Source organism: Gasterosteus aculeatus, chromosome 13, assembly GCF_964276395.1.
Source record: "Gasterosteus aculeatus chromosome 13, fGasAcu3.hap1.1, whole genome shotgun sequence".
Classification (NCBI taxonomy): Eukaryota; Metazoa; Chordata; class Actinopteri; order Perciformes; family Gasterosteidae; genus Gasterosteus; species Gasterosteus aculeatus.
The window spans coordinates 22,783,679-22,796,300 of NC_135701.1; positions in this window are offsets into that span (position 1 = coordinate 22,783,679).

Genomic DNA, 12,622 nt, shown 5'->3' on the forward strand with positions numbered 1-12,622 from the left:
TAATGTAATTATTGACCCCGCCCCCCACAGAGGTCAGAGGTCACGGCTTCAGCTTGAAGATGATTATAATCAAATTAGCGGAAGAGTTTCAAAGTATTCTGTTGAAGTGTTTTCGATACTTGAATACTTGAATACTCACTAGTGTGAATCACAAATGTCGTCAGCAGCGTCCCAGAACACTGCTTCTCCTCCTCAGAGGAGGAGGAGGAGATGAGGCGGCTTGTGCTCCTCCTCCCTGTGAGGAGGTGCCACGCAGCATCAGAGCCAGTTTGCCGGTGAGTCTGAACCACTTCTCCTGATCCAGGGCCCCGCTGATGGCTCGTCAATATATTGATCCCCCCCCGACCCCTCCCCCTAATTCAGTGAAAAAATCTAGTTTCCCATTAGTCTCTGTGCTCCTCCATCGTCACCCCGAGCTTCTCCTCCTGTAATTATTAAAGGCAGATTCCCTGAAAGCAATCAGCCATCTCCATTTCTATCTTTGAAATCTGTATAAGTCCAAGGAAGAGAGGGAGGAGGAGGAGGAGGAGGAGGAGAGGGAGGAGGAGGAGGAGGAGAGGGAGGAGGAGGAGGAGGAGGAGGAGGAGGAGGAGGAGGAGAGGGAGGAGGAGGAGGAGGAGGAGAGGGAGGAGGAGGAGGAGGCAAGGTGACGTGAAAAACAAAATTATGTTGTAGGAAGGAAAGAGAGGAAGCAAGGAACTTACAAATGAAGTGAAGAGAGGGAGGAGACGAGGGAGGAGACGAGGGAAGGTGAGACTAAAGGAGAAGAGAGATGTTTGGTGGGAGAAGGACAGAGGCTGATGAGGAAGAGAAGGAGAGGAGAAGGGGAAGGACAGAGGAGGTGAGAGAGGGAAGGGGAAGATGAGATTTTCAAGTAGGTCACAGGGATGCTTCCGCGTCAGGGTGCTGAAGGAGACGCGGCCGGTGAGGGGGAGGAGCTACTCGGTATTTAACCATATTTCATCTTCACCTGCGAGAAGAGAAGCTTGGAAACGTTGAGACGAAGACGTGTAGTCGTGAATGACTGTGAGAAGTGTCTCCTGGGTGCAGGTCTCCTGCCGTGGTCGGCTCCTCATGAACAAGGAGCAGGGAGCTCAACGTCGCGCTGCAGTGGACCTGGATGAGACCGAAGAGGAGAGACGAGGAGGACGGGCAGGGGGAAGCAGGGGGAGGACTGGGGGAGGACAGGTGGGAACCAAAGGGTGAAAGTAAGGAGGACAAGTAGAGGCAAGCAGGGGGAGGACAGGGGGGGAGGAGCAGCGAGACGCAACGTTGAGTGTGGACAATGTCAGTAGTGTACCTCCTGACCTCCTCCTCCCCATGTCCTTCTCCTCCTGACCTCCTCCTCCCCATGTCCTTCTCCTCCTCACCTCCTCCTCCCCATGTCCTTCTCCTCCTCACCTCCTCCTCCCCATGTCCTTCCCCTTCTCACCTCCTCCTCCTCGTCACCTCCCCATGTCCTCCTCCTCCTCACCTCCTTCCCATGTCCATCTCCTCCTCCTCCCATGTCCTCCTGCTCCTCAACTCCCCCTCCCCATGTCCTTGGCCTCCTCACCTCCTCATCCTGTTTCTCGCTTGTTAGTGAACTCTGGTTCCCCTCCTCCTCCTCCTGCCCCCCAGCAGAGATCAGAGCTGAACTTTGCTGGCCGTCCTCCTCCCCTCCTCCTCCTCCCCTCCTCCTCCTCACCTCCTCCTGTCACGACGGAGGGAGAAAACTTTGATGGAAAAGGTCTCCGTCGGGCCGGTCGGAGAAACGAGGCCTTCACCCCGTTTATTGCTGAGCGGCGGCGCCCCCCCTCCTCCCCCCTGGGGGGGGGGGGCAGTTTCTGACGTGAATTTGCATCCCTCAATGACGGCTGACAGAGACGAAAGGCCAGAAGAGAAGCGGCCGATCGATCGGCTCGTGGAAACTATTCAAAGAAACAGATGAGCTGAAGGTGGATTGTCGACCCCCCCGACCCCCCCGTCGCCGCCCCCCCCCCCCCCCCCCCCCCACCACCCGGTACCCACGACTCGCCACTTGCTTTAAAGAACAGAACTTCATTAAATTGTGCCACTTGGTGTTTGCATCACGGCGAGGTGTGTGTGTGTGTGTGTGACTATGTGTGTGTGTGTGTGTGTGTGGGGGGGGGGGTGGGGGCTGAGGGGGGCTGAAGGATCAAGCTTTGCCACAGAAGAGCTATTAACTCCACCACGCTGCCGCATACGAAAGCAGCAGGTTGTCACGGCACGTTCCCACGGCGACACAACACCAGGAACACTGCCAAGTAATGAGGGGGGGCGGAGACACACACACACATACACACACACACACGTGGACGCACACACACACGTGGACGCACACACACACGTGGACGCACACACCGAAATACTGTAAAGAGCAGCAGAGCAGTTTAATTGTTTGGGAAAAATGTAAACGTTAGAACTGGTTCAGTTATACTTTGACATTCCTGGTCATCTATGTGAACCAGTCTCATGTAGTCCTGATCCACACACACACACACACACACACACACACACAATCACACACACACACACAATCACACACACACTTAGAGGCTTGTTGGTCTGATAGACCAGCTGTGCTCTCTCACTCTTCAATTAATTCTCTCTGCTGCCTTGACCTTTTCCTCCAGAGAAACAAAGAAACTGGAGGCTGCACACACACACAATCACACACACACACACACGCAATCACACACACACACGCAATCACACACACACACACACACAATCACACACACACACGCAATCACACACACACAATCACATACACACACGCAATCACACACACACACGCAATCACACACACACAATCACACACACACACACACACACACACAATCACACACACACACGCAATCACACACACACAATCACACACACAATCACACACACACACACACACACAATCACACACACACACGCAATCACACACACACAATCACACACACAATCACACACACACACAATCACACACACACACGCAATCACACACACACACACACACGCAATCACACACACACACACAATCACACACACACACGCAATCACACACACACACACACACAATCACACACACACACGCAATCACACACACACACACACAATCACACACACACACACAATCACACACACACACACAATCACACACACACACACACAATCACACACAAACACACAATCACACACACACACACAATCACACACACACACGCAATCACACACACACACACAATCACACACACACACACACAATCACACACAAACACACACAATCACACAGACACACAATCACACACACACACACACACACACACAATCACACACACACACGCAATCACACACACACAATCACATACACACACGCAATCACACACAAACACACACACACACGCAATCACACACACACAATCACACACACACACACACAATCACACACACACACGCAATCACACACACACACACACACACACACAATCACACACACACACGCAATCACACACACACACACACACACAATCACACACACACACGCAATCACACACACACAATCACACACACACACGCAATCACACACACACACGCAATCACACACACACACACACAATCACACACAAACACACACACACACACACAATCACACAGACACACAATCACACACACACACACACACAATCACACACAGACACTCACACACACACACACACACAATCACACACACACACACACAATCACACACACACACAATCACACAGACACACAATCACACACAGACACACACACACACACATACACACACAGACACTCACACACACACACACACACACACACAATCACACACACAATCACACACAACACACACACACACACAATCACACAGACACACAATCACACACAAACACACAGACACACAATCACACAGACACACAATCACACACACACTTACACACGCACACACAATCTCACACACAATCATACACACACAATCACAGACACACACACACACACAATCACAGACACAGATACACATACACAAAGTACAGACTAAAGTACAGACTAAAGTACAGACACAGTACAGACACAGTACAGACTAAAGTACAGACTAATGTACAGACCAAAGTACAGACACAGTACAGACTAATGTACAGACTAAAGTACAGACACAGTACAGACTAAAGTACAGACGAATGTACAGACTAATGTACAGACACAGTACAGACTAAAGTACAGACACAGTACAGACTAATGTACAGACTAAAGTACAGACACAGTACAGACTAATGTACAGACTAAAGTACAGACACAGTACAGACTAATGTACAGACTAAAGTACAGACACAGTACAGACTAATGTACAGACTGAAGTACAGAAACAGTACAGACTAATGTACAGACCAAAGTACATACACAGTACATACTAAAGTACAGACACAGTACAGACTAATGTACAGACTAAAGTACATACACAGTACATACTAAAGTACAGACACAGTACAGACTAATGTACAGACTAAAGTACAGAAACAGTACAGACTAATGTACAGACCAAAGTACATACACAGTACATACTAAAGTACAGACACAGTACAGACTAATGTACAGACTAAAGTACAGAAACAGTACAGACTAATGTACAGACCAAAGTACATACACAGTACATACTAAAGTACAGACACAGTACAGACTAATGTACAGACTAAAGTACATACACAGTACAGACTAAAGTACAGACTAAAGTACAGACACAGTACAGACTAAAGTACAGACTAATGTACAGACTAAAGTACAGACACAGTACAGACTAATGTACAGACTAAAGTACAGACACAGTACAGACTAATGTACAGACTAAAGTACAGAAACAGTACAGACTAATGTACAGACCAAAGTACATACACAGTACATACTAAAGTACAGACACAGTACAGACTAATGTACAGACTAAAGTACATACACAGTACAGACTAAAGTACAGACTAAAGTACAGACACAGTACAGACTAAAGTACAGACTAATGTACAGACTAAAGTACAGAAACAGTACAGACTAATGTACAGACCAAAGTACATACACAGTACAGGCTAAAGTACAGACACAGTACAGACCAATGTACAGACTAAAGTATAGACACAGTACAGACTAATGTACAGACTAAAGTACAGACACAGTACAGACACAGTACAGACTAATGTACAGACTAAAGTACAGACACAGTACAGACACAGTACAGACACAGTACAGACACAGTACAGGCTAAAGTACAGACACAGTACAGACCAATGTACAGACTAAAGTACAGACACAGTACAGACACAGTACAGACACAGTACAGACACAGTACAGACACAGTACAGACACAGTACAGCGGCGGTGAACATTGCAGATGTTCGTATCTGTAATCAAACCTCCCTCCAGATCAAAGGAGAGACAGAGGCTCACATTCTATGAGGTGAAGTCGGGTTGAAGTTGGTTCCAGGCTCATCAGCAGGTACCTGCTCATCTTCTGCCGGGGCCTTTTCGACCTTTATGTCTCCCAAGCGACTTTTCAACCGACCAAGTCATGACGATCCACCGCCACAGTTATTGCATTTAAAATATAGATGTAATCCTCACTTTTATTGTCTCTGATTCACTTAAAAGTCAGACTGAAAAGCAATCGTTTGCTGTGGTCGGGTCGGACGTACGTATCTCATTCTCTAGGAGTCCTTTTCAGGCTACGTTAGACGTCCACTTAGGGACCCATTTGCTGGTCTTTAGAGGGCACCACACCTCACGCGGCCTCTGCACAGCCCCACAGTGCCGAGGGAGCGTGCGCTGATGTCAGGAGGCTGAGGCGATATTAGGGACAGCAATGTGCACGCTGGTCTCCAACCAACATGCTCACAACAGATGTTGATGCTTCGCCGTCTGTGCTGACGTGACATGAAGGCAATAAAAACGAACAAAAGATGAAGCATTAGCTGTTAGTTAGTCATCAGCTGGGCGGCGGCAGCGTCCTGCTCAGCTAAATACTGGCGTGGTGGTATTACGCCACATGTTGTTGTGTTCAAGCTCTCTTCACATAGGAAGTAGTATTTGTCAAAGGTAAATTATTACATTTTCATATCTGCTTGGATAGTTTTCAAAATGTTATCTTATCTCAAGATTTGAGCAAATACAATTGTTTTAATTTTCTCAGCAATACAAATATTCAAATATCCATCAAACAGAAAATATAAATGAATCCTAATTAACTAGATATCCTTCCAATCGTTGTCTAGTCTCCTCTGAGGACCATGAATACCGTGAGATATTTCGTCCTTGACCATTTGCTTATTTCCTTATTGCTTATATATAATATATATATTATATAAATATATATATATATATATATATATATATATATATATATATATATATATAAGACCTTCAATGTGTCAGAGGGCTTTGATTCTTGCTTATTACTCTCGTAATTACTATATTTGAATATAGAAGTTTAATTTAAAACTAAAAAATATGTAATAACTATCGTTATTTTATATTCAAATGTCTGGAAACCTCAATGCTTAAATTGAGACGATGTATTTCATTGGGCTTCTCCTCTAATTAAAATTGATCTGATATTCTGATATCTGATGTTGCGCCTGAGTCATTAAATGGTTTATTTATAAAACCAGCGTGTACAAAAGAAAGCTGACTTATGTTAATGTTCATTTACAGCATTTATTTACTTGGCCTTGAGGCTGCATTCTGCCGTCAACTTTCTCATTAATCATCATCTTCCTCCTCCTCATCATCTTCGTCACACAGAGGTACGAGAAGGTCCTGACGGACGCTTCCTCACAGAGGAGCTCGAGCCCCGCGTTCGGCAGACGCGCGCCGCTGTCACACTTCATCAAAGCGCCATCAGCGATGATAACGTGACCCGCGCGACTCAGCGGCGCCGCCCGCGTATCGGCACGTGTCACATAGCCGATAGATTTATGTATGCAAATGAGCCCGATCGATGGCGGCTGCCACGCCGCAGATCCACGAGCGCGCCACGTCGCCTGGAATATTTCCTGTCAAATAAAGAGACCCGGCGGGGGGGGGGAGGGGGGGGGGGGGGGCTGTAAAAAAGGAAAAAAACTTAGTATGAAAGGAAAAATGATTCGAAGGAGAAGAAGAGGAGGAAAAAGTGTGAATGCGATGAAGAAGGCTGGCTGTCAGACGGCCAATCAGGAGGGAGAATAAAGGAGTGCAGCGCTGTCACTCAATGTTTACCGCAAACTATCATATCATTATTTTATTTATTAGTAAAAGAAACATTTTAAAATAAATATTCAAATTGAGTATTGTTTAAATGAAATATCAACTATTTTAGTCATAGTTTTGTTTGTCTGTTTTTCTATTTTAGTGCGTATCACACGTCCTTTATGTTATATGCAAATATTGTGACTGCATTAGTGGTGTAGATACAACTATTGTATGCAGCGAACAATACTAAATAAAAAACGTACTATTATTATTTTTATTTGTGGGACCGAAATAAATGAAACCGTTTTGGACATCAAAAGGAACTGATGACGTTTCGTTGGTGTGATGATGATGAAGATGAAGCTGATGATGTTGATGTGTTAATACAATCTCTCACGCTCTAATTTAACCCGACCTCCTCCATCACCTCCTCCACCACTGATGAAAAGGCCCGACTAAGCACAAGGAGACAGGGGGGGTGGCATGTCGGTTGCTTGTCGCCGTGGCGACAGCCAGCGTGTCACCGCCTCCCCCCGTGGGAACCGCCCGTCAAACGGAAAGGTTGTGCCCCATCTGCATAATCATTGCCACGGCGACAGGAAGTCGTTCTAGGAAACGATCAATGTTGTTTTAAGGGATCTTTAAAAAAAACAAAAGACAGGAGAAAATAAAAAGGGGGGTTGAAGTGTCTTGAAGAAGATCAAGTGGGGAGGGAATGCAGCGCCGGCGGTTTCAACGGGGACGCCGTTAACAAGCTTAAACCATAACGCCATTCCAGATGTACATCAGCAAACATCATCCAAACCGCAACATCTGGGTAACATCTAATTAACCATCTGGGTAACGTCTAACTTATGAGTAACGTCTGTAACATCTGGGTAACGTCTGTAACTTATGAGTAACGTCTAACATCTGGGTAACGTCTAACTTATGAGTAACGTCTGTAACATCTGGGTAACGTCTAACTTATGAGTAACGTCTGTAACATCTGGGTAACGTCTGTAACTTATGAGTAACGTCTAACATCTGGGTAACGTCTAACTTATGAGTAACGTCTGTAACATCTGGGTAACGTCTGTAACTTATGAGTAACGTCTGTAACATCTGGGTAACGTCTGTAACTTATGAGTAACGTCTGTAACATCTGGGTAACGTCTGTAACTTATGAGTAACGTCTGTAACATCTGGGTAACGTCTGTAACTTATGAGTAACGTCTAACATCTGGGTAACGTCTAACTTATGAGTAACGTCTGTAACATCTGGGTAACGTCTAATTAACCATCTGGGTAACGTCTAACTTATGAGTAACGTCTGTAACATCTGGGTAACGTCTGTAACATCTGGGTAACGTCTGTAACATCTGGGTAACGTCTGTAACTTATGAGTAACGTCTGTAACATCTGGGTAACGTCTGTAACATCTGAGTAACGTCTGTAACATCTGGGTAACGTCTGTAACTTATGAGTAACGTCTGTAACATCTGGGTAACGTCTGTAACATCTGAGTAACGTCTGTAACATCTGGGTAACGTCTGTAACTTATGAGTAACGTCTGTAACATCTGGGTAACGTCTGTAACATCTGGGTAACGTCTGTAACATCTGGGTAACGTCTGTAACTTATGAGTAACGTCTGTAACATCTGGGTAACGTCTGTAACATCTGAGTAACGTCTGTAACATCTGGGTAACGTCTGTAACTTATGAGTAACGTCTGTAACATCTGGGTAACGTCTGTAACATCTGAGTAACGTCTGTAACATCTGGGTAACGTCTGTAACTTATGAGTAACGTCTGTAACATCTGGGTAACGTCTGTAACATCTGAGTAACGTCTGTAACATCTGGGTAACGTCTGTAACTTATGAGTAACGTCTGTAACATCTGGGTAACGTCTGTAACATCTGGGTAACGTCTGTAACATCTGGGTAACGTCTGTAACTTATGAGTAACGTCTGTAACATCTGGGTAACGTCTGTAACATCTGAGTAACGTCTGTAACATCTGGGTAACGTCTGTAACTTATGAGTAACGTCTGTAACATCTGGGTAACGTCTGTAACATCTGAGTAACGTCTGTAACATCTGGGTAACGTCTGTAACTTATGAGTAACGTCTGTAACATCTGGGTAACATCTAACTTATGAGTAACGTCTGTAACATCTGGGTAACATCTGGGTAACCACAGTAGAATGTTTATAAGAAAGGGGTCGTAAACACAAGTTTATGGATATTTTAAGCTCTAGTTTGGAATTGTGATTTTGGTCTTCGTCCATCTTGTTTTCGGCCGTCCACATTTAGAATCTCTGTACCATCTGTGTATTTTTGGTACTTTCCACCACTGACGGTTCTTGTAACCGGACCGAGAGACGAGTCTTTATCTTGTTTGTGTTCAGTCTTACACGAGGCCTTTTAGAAATGTTTTAGTAAAGTAAATATTATAGAGTAGTTAGTGAGTAAATGACTAATTTGTGCTCTTCTGTTACTGAAATGCACGAGTCCTTGTGGCTAGCAGGCATATTGAACACATCCTGATGTTGTTAGTTGTTGTTGTTTCTAAAAGCTTAAAGCTGTTACTTTTGTGTCCTCTAGAAACACTGTATATGTTTTTTTTAAAGAACATTAAAAGGACTAGATGAGCAGCAAGAATTTAAAAGGAAACAAGAGGGAAAGGAAAGTAATCCGGTGGATTAAGAAAGAAGAAGATTGGCGAGGAGGAAAAAGAGAAGAAGAAGAAGAAGGTAATGAGAAAGGAGAGGTGGAGAAAAACGAGAGGTGGAAAGAGGAGGAGGAGAAAAACAACAGATCTGTGACAAGAGAGACGAAAAGAGGAAGAGCGGAGGAGGAGGAAGACAAGGGGTAAAGGATGGGGATGAAGAAGCAAAGGAGAGGAGAGGGTCCTCCTCTATCAGCAGATAAGAGGCAGAAATGGATGAATCCCATTGGCCGGCGAGCCTCTTCCAGCCTCTTATCTCTTCGCCATGCGTGAACTCGGGACACATTTCATAGAAATTTGCGAAATCAGGAAAGCCGGGTATCGTGTCATCTATCACCGGGCGACACCGGCCCATACATCCTGCAGGCTTCACAATAAAAGCCACAATTGACACTTTTGTTGGGGGGTGGTTCTTAACAATTATATGCTGCTGCAGCTAGAAAACAGCTTCGGGTTTGTTGTTTTGTTTGTTTTTCAAGGTCAAACCAACTGAAGAGTTTCTAAAAGTACCAAAGCTGCTAATGGATCACTTCTGTTGGATGGAAAGTTTGAATTTTACTTCTGATGAGTTGAATGAAGGAGTGAAAGGATGAGAGCATGGAGACGAAGAACCACAGGAGGATGCTAATTGAAAGAATAACTTTCAAACAAACATTTTTCAACCGAATATATTTTTACTTTTTTGTCTAAAATGTTTTCAACAAACTAAGATTTTTGTCCATCATATATTTTGACTTTCAATAATTTTTTCCATAACATTTTTTGACATTACATACTATTCTTTTTTTAAACACTTTTTTCAGATGTAACATATTTGGACTTTTTTTCCCCAGAATCTTTTGAACCAATATTTTTCGCTAGTTTTTCTTATTTCTTTTCAAAACATATTCATTTACTTTTTAAATTGTTTTCCGAGCTAACATTTTTTTCCAAACATATTTTGACCTAACATATTTTAATTTCGTTTAGATTTTTTTTAGCTAACTAGTTAACATCTTTTTTCAAACCAAAGTTGGACAGAAAAAATAATGAAATATATTTTTTGATCTGACATGTTGACATTTCTTCTCACTAGTCAGAAGCTTTCGTTCAGACTCAGGGATTTCCCTTACACACTTCATGGTTTTTAGCTGCTAAAGTAAGAACTAAGTTTTGTCCGTGTGTGTGTGTGTGTGTTTACACAGGGTGTGTGTGAAGCGTCTAGTGCGGTAGCGTAGAAGTGCTTGTAATGCTTGTAGGGCATCTTGCATGCTGCCCTTTGCGTGCAACTCTCTGCTGCTCCCCTTACGCCGCTGGCTAGCCCCCTCATAAGGGGTAAAAAGAGGATCCGAGAGCGTAAATCTCCTCTGTCAGTACACAGCCTCTCCACCACCAAGACTCCTGCAGTGCCTCCTTGTGGCCACACATGGTAATTGGGTACCTGGCCGTACCTCGTCCTGGGCTCACCAATGCCACCAGATTTACCTCACCATGGCGAAGATAGTGCTACTGGGGATAGCGCGCCTCCAACGGCACTCTAAATAATGTCTTTGCGCAGGTATCTACCTCTGACCACGGTGTATACTCTCTGGATCACATACGGTTTGACGACTGGCGGTGGGACCAGGTTTGGGGAGCTTCTAGTCAGAGCCCTGCACGTCAGCGGCACAGGTTATTGGTCACTATCAGCTGGGACTGAGTGGCAGCAGATCTTGGCAGCACCCTCTGTGACCGAGCAGCCCGTCGGGTCAGTCCAAAAGAAGAAATAAATCCCAAAGGCCAAAACTGGCAACATGGAACCTAAGAACTCTCCTGGACTCCGATGGCAGGGACGAAAGACCTCACAGAAGAACAGCACTGATTGCGGCTGAGCTGAGGCGTTACAACATCGGCATCGCCGCACAACATCGGCATCGCCGCACACCAGGCTTCTTGATGAAGGGTCGCTAATAAAGGAAGAGTCCAGGTACACTTTCTTCTGGAAAGGCTACCCCCAGGTGGACAACATCTGCATGGTGTGGGACTGCCCATCAAGAACACACTACTACCAAGACTCACTGAAACAGTGAAAGACTGACGACCCTCCGTATCCCCTTGGCAAAGAACCGCTTTGCTACACTTCTGTCACTGGATGAGGTTCTCCACCAGATCCTCAAGACCGTCAAGGTCCTCCTTCTTGTGGACTTCAATGCTCGTGTGGGGCAGAGTGACAGGATGGTGTTGGTCAGCCCAACTCAAATGGCATCTCTGCTATGACCACAACCTATAACCAACACCATCTTCCAGCAAAAGACCAAATACAAAACATCTGGATGCACCCACACTCAAAACATTGGCACCCGATTGACTATGTCATCGTGAGACGTTGTGACATCAGAGATGTTCTCAGGTGCTGGGCCATGAGAGGTGCAGAATGCTGGACAGACCACCAGATGATCATGGCCAAAGTCCACATGAGCATACACCCCCCCCCACGCGGAGACGTGGGTCCATGGAAGACGCTTGAACTGTACCTGTCTGAAAGATACCCGCACAAGAAAGTGAGAAACTTAAGATAGTATCTGTCAAGATGGAACTCACCTTGAGTGGAGAGAACCAGTCCACAGACCAGCAGTGGACCACTATCAGCTCAGCCCTTCATGAAGCAGCAGCCCACTCAAGAACCACCAGGACTGGTTTGACAACCACTCAGACGCCTTCCGTAAGCTGGACG